This window comes from Xyrauchen texanus, chromosome 13 (genome assembly GCF_025860055.1).
Source record: "Xyrauchen texanus isolate HMW12.3.18 chromosome 13, RBS_HiC_50CHRs, whole genome shotgun sequence".
Lineage (NCBI taxonomy): Eukaryota > Metazoa > Chordata > Actinopteri > Cypriniformes > Catostomidae > Xyrauchen > Xyrauchen texanus.
In genome coordinates, this window is record NC_068288.1 from 37510426 (window position 1) to 37516425 (window position 6000).

The 6000-nt window shown below is 39.7% G+C and overlaps 1 protein-coding gene across 1 annotated transcript in view; it reads right to left on the bottom strand.

Moving 5' to 3' along the window:
• The window catches only part of LOC127653874 (contactin-3-like), an 86142-nt gene extending 80976 nt beyond the window's left edge, over nt 1–5166 (bottom strand). The window contains exon 1 of the mRNA XM_052140679.1: nt 5087–5166. The gene's annotated coding sequence lies outside the window, so the exon portion shown is untranslated. The remainder of the gene's footprint in view (nt 1–5086) is intronic.
• Between the last annotated feature and the right edge of the window lie 834 nt (nt 5167–6000).

Here is a 6000-nt window from a genome sequence, read left to right on the forward strand (position 1 = left end):
TGTATATTTCCTCCCATGACTCTCTCTCTCCCTTGCTTGCTCACTTTATCTGTCTCCTTCCACTCTCAGTCTCACTCTTGCAATAGGTATTGGCACTATTGTTCCCAAAGCTAAGTCACACCTTTATGAGATGATAAACCAGGCAAAAGAGGTGTGCTGGGGGATCTAAGAGAGACTGTGTAAGGCTTCTCACAGGAAGGAGGACAGGAAACAGGTCTTCAGTACAAGGTAAGCTTTTTAATTCCCTTTGTTTTTACAACACACTATATAATACAAGCGCACTGAGTTGGCTTGTCGTCTCTCTCGGACTGGAGGCTCTGTGTCTGCTTTTATGCCACTCTCCTCGTGCTCACTGGAATTAGAGACAGGTGTTAGGCATAATTTAGCTCAGGTGTAAGCGCCCTTACCGCTTTCCTCTTCCGGACGGGCACTTGACCACACCCCCGCTGCCACAGACTGATATTTTATTGATTCAGCTAACACTTGTTTGAGGGTTTACTTCAAAATAAACCAACATAGATCAGATCATAATCATAAGAGTTTTAAACACAACTATTTGATATAATGATTGTTACCTTTTGTTGAACTTTTTAATGACTATTCCAGGGTTACCTTACATTTTGACTGATACATTTCAATGACTTTTCCATGTCTTTTCAGTGATTTCTGGATATGGATTTTCCTTTTCATAGAGATTACTGTGGAGGATTTCCGTTTGTATGTCAAATACCAGTCATTGCAATTCATATTTTTAGAAGATAGCACTGATCAGCCACAACATTTAAAACCACTGACATGTGAAGTGAATATAATTTATTATCTCGTTACAATTGCACCTGTCAATGGGTGGGATAGGCAACAAGTTAAAAGTCAGTTCTTGCATTTCATGTGTTGGAAGCAGGAAATATGGGCAAGGATCTTAGTGACTTCTCAACGGGCCAAATAGCGATGGCTAGATGACTGGGTCAGAGCATCTCCAAAACGGCAAGTCTTGTGGGGTGTTCCTGGTATGCAGTGGTTAGTACCTAGCAAAAGTGGTCCAAGGAAGTACAACCGGTGGCAGGGTCTTGGGCGCCCAAGGTTCATTGATGCGTGTGGGGAGTGAAGGCTAGCTCGTCTGGTCCGATCTCACAGAAGAGTTACTGTAGCACAAATTGCTGAAAAACTTAATGCTGGCCATGATAGAAAGGTGTCAGAAAGCACAGTGCATCGCAGCTTGATGCGTATGGGGCTTGGGACTCCTGTCTACCACCAAAAGCACCTACAATGGGCACCTGAACATCAGAACTGGACCATGGAGCAATGGAAGACGGTGGCCTCGTCTGATGAATCACGTTTTCTTTCAGATAATTTGGACGGCCAGGTTGTTCAGGAATGGTTTGAGGAACATGACAAAGAATTCAAGGTGTTGACTTGGCCACCAAATTCTCCAGATCTCAATCCGATTGAGCATCTATGGGATGTGCTAGACCAACAAGTCCGATCAATGGAGGCCCCACCTCGGAACTTACAGGACTTGAAGGATCTGCTGCTAAAGTCTCTGTGCCAAATACCACAGGACACCTTCAGGCAGTGGCAAATGCAGCTGTACTGCCGTAAGCACTCTGCATACCATGAGCGCTCTGACTGACCTGAGAAACATTTACTCTCACAATATTTAATCAATCATGAAGTGTGTCCCGTGGCTGTTTAAACGAACTAGCGATGACCAAATTGAGAGGTAACTTAAGCTAGTGATGTGTCATCTGAACAAGGGACTGTTCAAACTGAACATGTTTTTACACCAGCTCATGCTGTTTTTCAATCGTTTTCCATGTAAACATGCTGTTTTTCATTCGTTTTCCATGTAAACATTCGGATGGATGTCTTTTGACAACTGTGTCTTGTTTTACTGTGTTTTTAGGATCTCTGACAGGAGTGCTGCATTTTTTGAACCCGTTTTAAGTTAAAAAGAACTTAACATTCTCGAGACACCTGCGTTCTGCTTTATTCGTTGTGGTGCATTTTGCTTTTTTAGCACGGGAACCCATCTGTTCTGAAAGGTCACTGGAAGAAATGCTTTAGCCAATGATTTCATGAATGCTACTCATCCTCGAGAAAAATATGCTTCTCTCAAAGTCAACAGAATTAAATGATTTGGTGTTGTTTTTGCAACAAAAAAATCTCTGGGGATCATGGTAAATGGTAAATGGTCTGCACTTATATAGTGCTTTTTTTTTAACCTTAGAGGTTACCAAAGCGCTTTACACTGTGTCCCAATCACCTGTTCACACACACATTCACACTCACACTCATACACCAATGGCAGCAGAGCTTTTATTTTTATCCCTTAATTTAATGCAGCACTATGTAAGATTTCTTTGGTTAAAAATGAACAAATTGAGTACATAAGCAATCAGTGTTCAAAACAATGTCCATACCTTACCCCGATTCACTATGGTAAGCCTATAAAAATTAGTTGTATTTTGAGCTGTCCGGTTTGATTTGGTGCAAAATCGCTGGCTTATGACATTCATCCTTGTGTCATTACATCATGTCCACACACACACAGGAAAGTAGTGCTGGCTATCTCATGTTCTGGTTGGAGAAACTAACTATGCTGTTCAGCTCAGTTTAGTTACACTCACACAGTTCAGGACAGCTTCATTGCAGTCTAGATGGATGTTTATCTAGGGTGACCATACGTCCTCTTTTTCCCAGACATGTCCTCTTTTTCGGGCCGTAATTTGTTTTGGGCCAAAATGTCTATGCTTCGGCTTTAGTTGCATTATGATGTGCATCTGGTCTAATACTACATTGTGTGTGTGTGCATATTTGCATTGCTTTAACCTCTTTTTGTAAGTCTCGCTTTCTCACACACCAATTGGTTGTTTATAAGAGGCTTGCAGCAACTATTGGCCAAATTCCTGCCTATCAATCTCTCTCTGAACGCGAGAAGCGCTGTTGTGTTCGGCATCAAACAGTTGCTTGACAGTAGCAGCTGAGTGGAAACACTGCCCAAACAAAAGTCCAAATGTACAGAAGATTTGCACAAAATATTCTCATGCTTTCGTCCAGGTCATGATCCATGGGGAGCAGAATGTATGACAGATATAGCTGGCACTTATGTGTCAGTTGCTAATAAAGGTGCAAGTGATTTAGAAGCACACATTAGCTCTGCGAAGCATAAGGGGTCAGCAAAAGGTGAAAGTTCATCAGGTAAATTAACTACTTTTTGTGACCAGGTAAAATTGTTATCACATTGCTTCATTTTCCATGGCCATTCAAAATAATAGATTTAAAAAAAATATAATTTTTAAGAATGTTGGACATTTTTATTTATTTATATATGTTTATGTTATGCTAATAGAGTGTCTTTTTCACTGTATTAAATTTTGCATTCATAGTTTTGACCCCTATTATCCAACTATTAAATAAAAGGTGTCCTCTTTTTGGAAAACCAGAATATGATCACACTAGTTTATCTGTTAGCCATTTAGCGTAGTTGTTTACCTGCTATAATGCTTGGATATGTTTTCTGTTAGGGTTGTTGCAGCTTATTTTGCTTGCCATGCTTGTACTTGTGTGTTAACCGATCGCGCTGTATCTATGTTGTGAAGTTACTGTGACATGTTTAGTATGTTTTACTTATAAAATGGACTTCTTTAATTGTTATATTGCATATCTAAGCATATTATTTTTATGTTTAATAAAGTATATTTTATCCATCATTATTGAATCCTCAATTTAGGTTTATCGTGTTAATGTTGGCAGTGCATAGACAGGTTACTGTAGTAGGCAAACTGAGGCTGGACAAATACAGTATTAAAATAATAAAGTCTTCTATTGAAATCATATCAGCCATATCATGAGTTTAACCTCTTAAATTCAAACTTTAATAGTACATAAAACACTTGAATAATCATATTAAGATATACTGGTGGTGACTCTTTTTAAAGGTGATTTAAGTGTAGTCAGAAAAGCTATTTAATTGTACAATTCATTAAAATTTGTAAATAAGAGTGTTGTTTACTTTCATCAAAGAAAGTAATATTTCAGTTTCAAATATTTAATTATAAAACATATTATCAACATGAAAATAGCACGTTATGGCTCCAGTCATGATCACACACAGTCGATGTCCAGGTAAGCTCAAATTGGGAGATTCATCCGCCAGAAGAGTATAGTGCCAGAACACAACTGATGTTATGTATTCTTCCGCAAATTGCTTGCAATTTTACGTTTCAACCACAGATGTCCCTAGAGAGCACAAAGTTACGTAGCGCAGCTTTAAACATCGCATTTTGAGATAAGCTTCGGCTCGGAGAAAATACGAGGTTATATCTGCTGTAACAGCGACGTGTGAGTCCCATATACACTCATGCCACTCATGAGTGAGATCAGTGTGCAACCCGATGTCTGGTGCCCTTAGTAGGGCGTTCACACAGAACGCTCTCTTGCGTTCAAAAGCAGAAGGACGTATTTCAACTCAACGGAACACAACGCAAGGATTCTGAGAGAAGTTGAACAGTTTATGGGGCCGTTCAGACCGATCAAGTTATTGCGCTAAAAATAAATAAATAATTATAAAAAAATCATGAATAGAGCAGAATGCATGTGTTGTTAAAAGTTTAAATGGTTTGTAACTTGAATCTGTCTAAAACGCGCGGCGCTCCTTTGCGAGACGCTGCTAAAAAAATAAATAAATTAAAAAAAAAAAAAAAAACGTCAACGTCTATCTGGCGAATGTACATAGAAAAACTGAACGCAGAACGGAGATTGAATACAAAAATGCGTTCGACGTAAACGGCCCGTCTTGACACGCCGTCTAAAAAAAATCTAACGCTCATGCGAGACGCGACGCAATGGCTAAAGTCGTGACGCATATGTACACGGACAATTTAAAAAGAGCGCAGAAGGAACATAAAAACGCGTCCTGTGTAAACGCCCCGTACTTTTAAAAGGTTATCCAAAAGAATGTTGCGTATATCAGTAGGCAATCTTGCTTAAGACGAGAAGTTCATTCATTGACATGTTTTCATACATTTAGAAGTAATGTATATAATTATGTGGATAATTAGCGTATAGTTCAAATAAATCAACTTACCGATGCGATACCCAACTGTATTCCGAGTCAAAGTGAGAAAAGACGTGGGAATTTATTCCATATTCAGTGGTACGCTGAACCTAAACACCTCGAACCCTTTAATGTGCTGGGTAACATCTTTCCGATATCGTTCTCTTACTTTTAGGACCAAGCAATGGTACCCTAACCGAGCACTGCTTGGAGACGGGTTACAAAATGTGCTTTATTCCTTCTCGGTGCACGGAGATGCTCCTCGTATTCCCGCAAGCGCCGCACAACAAGTCCACGAATCAGAGAGCTCCGGCGAATGCACAGCACACACGTGCCCGCATCGGTTACGACCTGCTGGTCCAGAAGACGAGTGGACAGAGGCAGCAACGGTTAGTTAGATATACATGATGTGCATCTCCTCCACCAGCAGTAGAGTAATAGATAAAATGCTCAGCCGTGGTACCTTAAAACGTTAGCGGACAACGATGATGCACCTCCAGTTGAGATTAAGTCTTTAAGCACGCCCCAAAATTCAAAGTGCATCCGTGTGAAGATTTCTGCGCTTGGTCGTTTGATTATGCTATACTGATTATTTTCATTATTTGTGTAATGCCTGCCCATTCCTACAGTGCCATTTTATCTTTTCTGATCTGTGCATTTAGAAATGTAATTTTAAAAATTGGGCCAATCAAAATGTAGAACCGTAATAACATGTAATGGCTTTGCTTTAATTGCATTCAGAAATCCTCTTGCTCAAAGTCAAAGTGGTGCATAAAATAGAGCTTATATATTTGTGTTATGTTGAGATTTGACAAGGGCATGTCAGGATTAATTTATTCCAAAGCAAAGCATCCCCTTTAGCATTATAATTTTGTCGAAAGCTATGAGTTTGTGGAGACTGGGACTGTGTCAATTTTGCTCCAGTGACTATTTCTAAGGTTAGA